Source organism: Alligator sinensis, unplaced genomic scaffold (assembly GCF_000455745.1).
Source record: "Alligator sinensis unplaced genomic scaffold, ASM45574v1 scaffold274_1, whole genome shotgun sequence".
NCBI classification, from domain to species: Eukaryota; Metazoa; Chordata; order Crocodylia; family Alligatoridae; genus Alligator; species Alligator sinensis.
In genome coordinates, this window is record NW_005842124.1 from 472173 (window position 1) to 482910 (window position 10738).

At 40.4% G+C, this 10738-nt stretch overlaps 1 protein-coding gene across 1 annotated transcript in view; it reads left to right on the forward strand.

Annotated features, from left to right (window-relative positions):
• Positions 1-933: 933 nt before the first annotated feature.
• The window catches only part of MAP1B (microtubule associated protein 1B), a 98855-nt gene continuing 89050 nt past the window's right edge, over positions 934-10738 (forward strand). The window contains exon 1 of the mRNA XM_025205671.1: positions 934-1030. The gene's annotated coding sequence lies outside the window, so the exon portion shown is untranslated. The remainder of the gene's footprint in view (positions 1031-10738) is intronic.

The window sequence follows — 10738 nt, forward strand, 5'->3', positions numbered from 1 at the left end:
GTGTAGTGTGTTCTGGGTAGGCTGTGGTACTGGGAGGAGGCTATGGGGGGGCTACAGCAAAATTTGGGGTGGCTGCAGGCCCCCCCCATAGCTCCCTCCCAACATCGCCCACCCCAAGCACAAGGCAGCCCCAACTTTTTTTCAGCCTGCAGCTGTAACCTGCCCTGCACAAATCTGAGGGAACTCCCCTTCCCCCCCACTCCCCCCTTCATGCCCTCCCAGATTAACAACGTGCAGCAGTGGGAGCTGCCGCCTCCTCCGTGGATGAGCCGTGGCTCTCTCCTTTGCCTGCTTCAGCTGGGCAGCACATAACCCAGTCCCAGCACCACTCCCTCCCTCATTGCCGGGGACATTAATCTGCAACCCCCTTCCTTCCTTCCTTCCCCCTCCCCTTCCAGAACAGATTTACCAGCTGCAGGCAGCTCTCCACACCGCAGGGCTGTGCTCTTTGCTGCTTGCGTGCTGCATTGTGGTTGTGCACACATGGGCATTTATCGGCTACTTCAGGCTGATTACCAATATAGTCAATTTTCTTTATATCGGTGCCAATCCAATATTTGACATTGTATCAGTGCACCTCTATGGATTGTGTGCGAACTGATGTTACGCTTCCTTTCTGGGGAAGAAATACAATGGTTTTATATTGTAGATAAAATAACCCCTGAAAAACATAGCTTTTCAGCTAATGATAAATAAAAGCAGTTTTATTAATAAGCAAGTCAAATCAGGAGCACATATTATCACTACATACCCCATAATACTTCTACGTGCTGAGTAATTCAGTAGTAAGGTCAAATAAGTTATTCTTAGAATGATGTTCCAATGGGGTGACTGAGTAGATACTATGAATGAGAATCAAGAAATACTCAACTGAAAAATTTTAAAATAAATGTCAAATTTATGTATATTTTTGTATTTTGAATTTTAGGAATTCGCTCATGGGACACAAATCTGATTGAATGCAACTTGGATCAGGAACTGAAACTTTTTGTTTCACGCCATTCGGCTAGATTCTCTCCTGAAGTTCGAGGTGAGGTTTCTCTTCCCTTTTTATTGATGTTTGCACTATTGTATGCATTTAATTTTTTAATCTTACATAAAAGAAATATTGCATTACCTAATTCTAGTTTTTAACCTCTTGTCTAGAATGATTATATTCCATCTTAAAAATAAGCATTAGACATATTCTTGCGTCAAATAATAAAATATTCTGATGCAATATATTTTGATAGTGAGTTTTTAAGGTAAGATGACTAAACCCCATGTTTTGTGCATGCACAATACTATATTCAAAACACCTGTAACACACAGATATTTGGATGCTATTGAGATTTAGACACAACTCATTTCTCTGACTGAACTGACCTTTAAGGATAGGGGACAGGTTAGTGGCCCTGGGGGCTGGAGGTCTCTTATCAGAACAGGTACAGCCCAGTCTTAAGTATGCCACTGTCCTGACTTAGATGAACCTCTGTGTGGGGGCAGGAAAGTGGAAATATTTCCATACTCATCCACTCATGGCTATTTGTGATTGCTTCTGTAGCAAAGATGGTGGCTTTGTGAGATGGAAATGGTGGGACCCTAAGGAAAAGGCTGTCGTCTACCAGCTCATATCAAATACATCACTGAATGGTGACTTTTGGCACTCCTTACTTGGGCTTAAATTAAATTGATAGCCAGGAACCAATTCTTTTTAATAATACATGGGGCCCTGTTTGTTTGTTTTCACCTTTTTAAAAACATTTTTAGAAAGGTGGGGGTGGAAATGCCTAGCAAGTTTTTGTCTCTATCTTTGAAATTTAGTTATTGCTTTACAGGCTTTGTTTAGCAAATTACTGGTTTGGGACACTTCAGGCATGCTTGCATCTCTTTCCTCTGGAGTGAAAAGGATGTTCAGCCCTTCTACTTTCATTAAGAAATATATGACCTTCAGGAGAATTCAGAGGAAACTCTGGACCAGTTTCAAGGTCCTTTGCCATCCATCAAAGCAGGATCCCCAGATTGCAGGGGTACCTCGCATAGAGTTTAGTACAGCTTCCAGCTGATTTTGCCAGAGGGGGTTGGTAGATGAGGATCCTGTGACTTGAGCCCCATTTCCCCTCTTCAGCTAGGTACCTGAAGCTGTTTTGAAGACCTTCTGTGTCTTCATGAGGATGTATACAAAAAAAAAATTGGTATTTTGTGAAACAGAATTGATTCTGCTGTCATTTCAAAAGCAACTAATGTTTGGCAGATTTCTAAACAGATCATTTGAACATCGATGTTCTGTTTGGGCATGTATGAAATTAATCTTGATTTTAAGTTAACATGGTATGATGTTCTTAAAAGAATACAGGTTGCTTTCACTGGAGAAATAATTGTAGGCATCTGTATAGCTGTACATGCATCATAATATTGGCTAAATAACACTAAAATTACTTCTCTTAAGAACTTCTGTGTGTGCTTGTGGTGATTTATGAAATGCTGTATTTTGCTACTACAGCAGACTTCTTGAGCCAGATATTATGAACTAACAAAGAGATCCTGATGTCTTGCTGGCATTATATTATTGACTGTTAGACTTGGATAATGTAATGGATTGTATTCTGTAACTTCTTTCTCTTGCAACATTTATCTCTAAGCAGGTCAACAACTAAGTATCCATAAATTTTATACGTTTAGAAAAACTTGGTAGCTGTTTGGATTTATCCCTCTAGTTTGGTAGACAGTAGAAAAAGTGCAAGAACTTGGTGTGAATATCCAGGTCCTGGTTCTGAATCACTGAATTCCCTTGAAGCAGAATGAGGCCCAAAAAACATATCTTACAATTTGGTTTAAATATCAATTATCATAAACCAGATTTCCTATTGTTGCAGTAGGAGCACTTGGATGTGCAAAATTTGCATGACTTACCTTTTGCAGAATTAAATATACAGTAAACATAATTGTTAATTTGCAAATGTCTAATTTAGTTCAACTAAAAAAACAAAACAATTTTTGCTTTTTAATTTAGCAGAAACATTTTGGATCTTCACCAGCTAAATGTCATCTTGGACATAACTGTTTGATAGCATTGCATGAATAATTAAGCAAATCCTCTACTTTCATTTAAATTCCTGGAGTCAGATTATTCAGCTCACTGGGGTTTTTTCCAGTGGAAAGATTATAACATCCAGTAGGAAAATATTCTCTAGGAATTGTATTTTTAGCTGTGTAGGGTTTTCTTGTGTCTAGACAGTCCTGTTTAGTCTGTCATTGTGCAGAATTACAGCTTAATTGTATGCGACTGGAATTCATCACCAACTCTGACAAGCAGTAATGAATGTATTTTCCAGCACTGTTCGGTCTCTAAACAATAAACCTTAAAAATCTATGTTCAAAGAGCATTAAGGAGTCTCTTAAACATGAAAAACATGGAAAATCCAGTAGTAGAGCTGGCACTCCAGGCCAAGCTCTACCTTCAGTACTTGTGTAAGTCTCGCACTGGCCTCTGGGGCAGTTCAAGCAAGACTCCAATGTGCCCTCCCTTAATGTGCCATGAAAAGAAAACTGTGTTAATAAAATGTTGGAGTACCTTATTTCTGCTGTGCCACTTGAGTCTGCACATTTAGGACTGAAACTTGGAATCTGTCAGGATTTGGGTAACTAATACAGTGGTCATCATGAACATTATCCTAGTGAGATTACAGTGGGCCTCAGGGTACGTAAGGTAAAATGTGATTAAATGATGAGCTTTAGCCTGAAACATTCAAAAGGCAGGAGTTTTTAGAATTAAAACCAAGCCTTCCAAGTGCATAAAATGCAGAAACCTTTTGAGGAGGGGCTTGTCACTTATGTGCACTGTCCTAGTATGCTGGGATCCACCACCAAACTGAGGTCTCTAGGTGCAGCCATGATGTAAATATTTTTAATGTATGCCCTTCTAATGGTTGCCCACTGACTCGGAGTAGGACTGGCTCTCAAATTTTATTTCCAGTATCAACGGTATAAATTTCTTTTTGCTGTTCTGCATGTGTAGCTATAGTCCAGAATAGTACTTGTACAGATAATTTACCATTGCATGAAAAATGGGATTTAGAATAGAAATATTAATGGATCCTTTCCTGTGGCTTATACAGTAGGATCCTTATAACAATAACAAACCTTGCACTAGTTCTGGTGAAAAATAAATGCAAAGCTTATTAAATGGTTGCCAAGACAACAAGGAGCACCACTTTAAATGAACATTCCAGTCCTTACCTCTTTGTTTCTTCCATCATGGAGAAATGAGAATTTCTGTCACTTGCTCTTGTGTGAAGCTTATTCCAAACAAAATTTTAAGTAATGAACAGTAGTGCACACAGACATGGTGGCCATGTCTACATGTGCATTTATGCCGGCTTTAAATTTACTGCACAGTAATTTACTGTACAGTAAGCGGGAATAGGTCTGCATCTACAGGTGCAGGTGTTAAAGCACATTAATGCTGTGTGTGGATTCATTGGGTGTAAATCCGATACCTGCATGATGGAGGTATCTAATTTACGCTCAAGTCCGTGAAGTTGCCATATTTAGTGCGCAGTATGAGCGTGCATATGTAAACGCGGGCCCATACTGCACAGTAGTTTCAGTCACTGTGCAGTAAATGCTCACATGTAGACCTGCCCAGTGAGAAGCAACCAATTATCTCATGATGAAGTAAGGAGACTGAAAAGCTCTGAATATTGCTGTATTTTAAATATTTTTAAAAGGTGAAATTTAGTTTCTGCCTCTTACAAAGCCAATATAAATGGGCTTTGTTTGAGGGGAAAACAGAATGCAACCAAATTATTCCATTAAGCTTTCCACAGCTGCTAGTCTGCCCCTTTGTCTTTTTACACAGGATTTGTATCCACTGTAACAGTGTAGATTCCAAGTCTTATCTATACAAATCTCTTTATTTAAATTAATGCAAGATTTGTGCATAAAACAGTCCCTAGTGCCTCCTTTCGTTGTCTGCCCCTAATGACCACACATTTGGCAGCCTATTCAGGATCAGCAAAGGGCTTAGTGATGTGCAGAGAATGCTGAGGCTCCCCTCGGGGGCTGCTCAACTCATGCTTCTGTTCACATATTGGGATGTAAAGACTGAGGAAAGCCTCGCCTTGGGCTTTCTGTAGAGGGTGAATTTTACCCAACATTACCTGCCACTGAGAGAAACTATCTGTATGTTGTACACCACAATTTTCAGTGAGAAGGCACTAGAAATTTTTCACAGAAACTTTCTAATAAAGGTACCTCTATCATTTTACTTGGGTTGTCATGGACAGTTTGCGACTTGTTGAATCATTTGTAATATCTGGCAAACAAGGTTCTTTGGATAAATTTGATTATCGTTTATTAGACCAATTCAAATAGTTGGAAAAATTTTTATTGTAAGCTTTTGGGTATGAATACCCTTAAATAGAAATACTCTCAGCCAGATCCTTAGCTGATGTAAACAGAGGAACCTGAAGATTATCATGGCCATGGTAGCTTACATCAGCACAGAGCCTGGTTCAGTGCACCATATAATCAGCTCTCCAGAATTGTAGATAAAGATATTATTCTACTTGCACCAGAACTTATTTAAAAGTATGTTTAAGATGTTGTGGACCAAATGTAGATGTCGCCAACATAAATCTGAAAAACTGAGATGAGTTTGCCCTGTACTGCAGTATCTGTCTGTCCAGTACAGTGAATGAAAACTTTTCCCAGAAAAGTGGGGAGCAGAGTTAATATCTGAGTGATTTGATTTCTTAAAGCACTTGACAGTGTTCTGCTTTGAAACTCTAGTAGTTTGTTGCACAAAGTCTGGGATAGTCTATAAATGAGGTTCTACAACCTGGTGGGGACTGCTGTAACTGGAATAACTATCAGTGGAGTCCTATTAGCCTGTTTATGTATAGAGAGTTTGTTTCCAGTTGGCTACAAGACTTGTTTTTGTGTATTAAAGTGGGTGCTACTTGGAAGAAGGAAAATGGAGGCAGAGAGAGCTGGAACAGAGAATTGAGCTGACTCATACTGCTGTGTCTGTGACTGGTATTCCCTGTAGGGCGTTGCTGCTAGCAACTTCGCAGCAGTTGGTGTCTGCTGCAGAGCACCACAAAGGTAGTGGAATGCAGTTATCCTAAAGCCTGGTGACGAAGGGATCCCTGAGAGTGTGCTCACCTCACTCAGAATTAAAAATACTGTATTTCAGAAGATGTAAATAGTACTTTCTGAGGGAGGAGGGGAGATGTAGAGTGCCTGGCTTTCTAGGGGGCCAGTAAAGGATAACACTAGAATTATATATTTGGATCCATGAACTGCTAAAAGTCTGATTCTTTAGTGGAAATCATAATGCCAAAACTATGCAAATAAGCAATCTTATTTGCTCCGTGAGTCACTTATTGCACTGAGGTGACAGTCTAGAGTTTTTTGCAACTTCTGAGTATTTTTAGGAATGGTATGAAGGAGAATTAGCATGGTTTCACATTTAATGCTAAAACACCAGTGCACTGATGCTAAGCTGTGAATGTGAATCAGCAAAATTACAGGGAGAGAGTTTTATTTTTAAATGCCTCTCACTGCAAGTAAGTGAAACCAATTCAGTATTGCAGAATTCCTCGGGTTTTAGAGCAATAAAACGTTGGCCTTTGTGTAGAAAGTAAGAAAAGGTTTGGAACTAGAATAGGAATGAATATCGATAGAATATTAACTGATGACTTCTGGGCTTTAGGAAATCTTAAATTCCTGTTACTAATACTGTGGAGATTTTTTTTTTTTTTCCTTCTCCTTTTAAAAGGAGGAAATTGAGCATACTTACCTGTACATTCATAAGGCTTCTGTAAGCAAATACTTACAATATTATTCTTATTTCTTTTTTTTATTCAGTTGAATCTTATTAGATTCTTCTCACTTTTTTTTATTTTTTTCTTTGCTGCCATTGTATTTTGTATTGAATATTGTCTCAATATTCAGTTGCAAAGTCCAATGTCCTGTTCAGCACAATTGGCAGTTGATTTTTTTTCCCCACTTAATTTCATCCCTTCCTTCATAAATTTGTTCTAAGAATTTTACTAGGACATCATTGCCATTTTTCATCTCTTTTTTTTTCTGGTTGTCATGGCTAGTCTCTTTTTTTTTTTTTTTTCTCAGCTGTCAGGTTTTTAATATTCCTTTGTGTATTTTATTTCATGACCGACTTTTTCTCTACAAACTTTTACCTACAAGTTATCCATTATAATCAGCTTATTGAAAAGCTGATATGGTTGAGCTAAATCTTTAAATGATTTTTATTCAGTATCTATAATGATAAAAGGCATGATCTTCACTGAAATAATATATGGAAAGTCCTATAAACATCACTGGACATTTGATGAGGCCCTAATAGTATTACATAATTTTTTTTTAATGTTCAAACTAGTGCTAGATTTGATAACTATATACATGGAGAGATAGGAACTCATTTTCCTGGTTTTTTGTTGTTGGTTGTTTGTTTGTTTTTCATGTAAAACAGTACTTGGTGACAAGTAAGAATAGATACAGCCTGTTTAATCTTGCAGGTTTACAAATAATGTTGCAGTCAGGAGTTTTGACATTGCTTCATGTAGTAGACCTCATGTGTCTGTCAACTATAGAGGCAGAACTGGTATAGTTAGTTCTGTGCACTATTGCCAGGTTTATTGTGAGAAATGCAAATATCTCCACCAATAGAGGCTAATGGCTTTATATCCAGAGGCCCAGATTTTTGCCTTTGCACAAAACCTTCACACAAGGGAGATGGATACAAGCAGCACTGGGAAAAGGTAACTAATAACCACAATCTGCTTCCAGTGGAAAGAAGAAAGGGGAAAAAAATCCTTATGACCAGAGTTCCAGCAATGCCTTACAAAGCATTGTGTAATACATGAAGAATAAAGTGTGTAGTTTGTGTACTGAACAGTCTAGATACCATAAAGGGCAGCATTATTTCATAAGACCATAGGAAGGACCATACTAGTTGAGACCAATGGTCCATCCATCCTGGTAACTTCTCAGACAGTGACAGAGGTGGATGCTTTAGAGGGAGAGCATTGAACTAGATGCATCTAGAGTGATCTATCCCTTTATTACTCTCCCTGGCATCCACTATTCTTGGTTTATAAGTTCCAGAGGAAACATCTCCAACTGTTCTGGTCAACAGTTTATAGATCTATCATCCATGAATCCTTGAAGAGCCTACTTATGCTATTTTCCTCTACTGTCTCCAGTGGCAATTAATTCCTCAGGTACATTTTTATGTTCTGTGTTTTTATTTTTAAAAAATTGTTAGTTTTTAAGCCCCTCTCCTAGTAATTTCTGTGGGTGGTCTCTAATTCAAGTATTCTGGGGCTTGGTGAATAACAGTTCCCCATTCACTTTGTCCACACCCTTCATGATTTTACATGACCTCTACTATATTTTCCCCCTCACCCCCCAGCCTTCTTTCTAAGCAGAAGGGGCAACTGCTCCATACCCCTGACCACTCCAGTTGCCCTTCTCTGTCGCTTTACTAATTCTGCTTTTCTGAGATGTGGAGAACAGAACTGCACACAGTATTCAAGATATAGGTGCAACATGGATGTGTATGATGTCATGATGATGTTTTCTGTTTTGTTTTCCGTTGTCTTCTTAACAGTGCTCAACACTTTTTATTGGCTTGTTTTGGTTGCTGCTGTCCATTTAAGCTAGTATTTTTACAGAACTAGCTACAGTGACTCCAGGGTCTCTCTCCTGGACTGTAGCAGCTAGTTCAGAACCCAGCATTGTACATGTATAGCTGTTTATTTTCCCCATATGCATTACCTTGCATTTGATGTTGAAGTTTATCTGCCATTTTTTTAACCCACTTACTTATTTTGGTGAGATCTTTTTGTAGCTCCTTTCCGTTGGCTTACAATTTGATTTACCCAGAATAATTTGGTATCGTTTGCAAACTTAGACATTTTGCTGTGCAGCACCATTTCCAAATCATTGATGAAAAAGTTGGAAAACCCCCTTCAAAACTGGGCCCTGCACAGAATGCTGCTGGGCCCCACTTTTGATATCTTTCCATCCTTTAAAGTGATTAGTTAGCCCTACTCTTTGTTTGCTACCGTTTTTAACCAGTTTCAGTTCAGGAAAAATGTTCCCTCTAATCCCATGGCAGTGCAGCACAAGGACTAGGGAGCTCCCTGCTTTTCCAGGGCCTGACCAGGAGCTGTCCCGCTTCTGGGGCAGCTCCCAGCCAGCCTCTGCCTGGATGGGGAAATCCCTTGGGAGCTAACTGCACAGTAACATTATTTGCTGCTCAGTAAATAGTGTGCATATATAGACAGTGATGCTTTACTTGGGGATTTTCCCTGCCCAGCTGGGGGCTTGTGAAGAGCTGCCTCAGAGGCGGGACAGCTCCCAGCTAGCCCCTGGCTGCTTGGGGAAGCCTCTCTGGGCATGAGTCATGTCCCCATGAGCATGGGGCTGGGTGAGCTCTGCAGTGGCAGCTGTCTTCCAGCCCTGTGCACATCAGGACCCCTTCCTGATTGTGCACAGGGTCAGTAGACAGCTGCCACTGCAGCCATCAGAGCTCTTCTGGCCCTGTGTGCATCAGGATCAGCCCCTGAGTTCCCTGGGTGAGCCTGGAGTTCTCCCTGGCTGCTGCAAGGGACCAGAGCAGGGTAGGTACAGCCCTGTACTGGGCTGCTACCATTGGGAGCAGATTTGCTCGCAAGAGGGAGCATGTGTAGATGTGCTCCCAGGGAAGGCTTACTAGGTCTTTGCGAATAGGCAACTATTCGATTTGGATTTGTCCAGTTCTATTTGGGGATCTGAATTGTTTTTTCTAATTCAATTTGGCCGAATCAATTCGGAAAAGATTGTGATTCAGCCATAGGGTATAATGGGGTCTGAATGAAATATCTATAACTTTTTTTTGTGTTTTTGGCTGATTCAGTTGAACCTTGCAGGGATGGTAGCTCTTGCTGAGGCCACAAAGCCTGCCAAGTTTCAAGAAGATAGTTGCAGGGGTTTCTGGGAAACTGCACCTCAAACTGCTGACAAGCAAAATTCATGACATGACATAGGTGACAGTATGTGTGTATTAAGGCACAGGGGGGTGAAAACTGCAGGGGGAGTTTGGGTTCTGGGGCCCTGCAACTCTGGCCACAGGCAGGCAAAACCCAGACATCTGACTCCCCTCTGCACTCTTACCTGTGCTGCTACATCCCCCTTTCCCTTCAACCCCAGCCTCTCTCTCACCCCTAATGCCTCCATTTTCCCATTTTCACTGAATGGCTTTCTTGCCTGCATTGTGTGCCAGGCCAGCCTCTGGCTTCTTTACTATTCCTTCCATCCAGGACCAGGAGACACACCAACTGCACGTACTTCCTCAGCCTGACAAAGGGTTTTTCAACCCAAAAGCTTCCTAAGATATATTTTTCTAACTATTTTGTTTTTTTCATAATAAACATAAAAACACAAGAAAAGCCTTCACACACCATGAGTAACATATCCAACACAACATCTTTACTTCTTGCTGTCAATTCCTTTATAAAAAGAAAGGCTCTGTGACGGTTCCATCTGGCTACCTTTGCTGCTGCTGGTGCTACTGGTGTTGAGCCAGCTAAGTTATTTTGACCTGCTGTTATTTACAGTGGTGGACTGGACCAAGGCTGTAGGGGAGGAGGAGGCCTCACAGGGGCACGCTGCCACACACACACACACACACACACACACACACACACACACACACACACACACACACACACACACACACACACACACA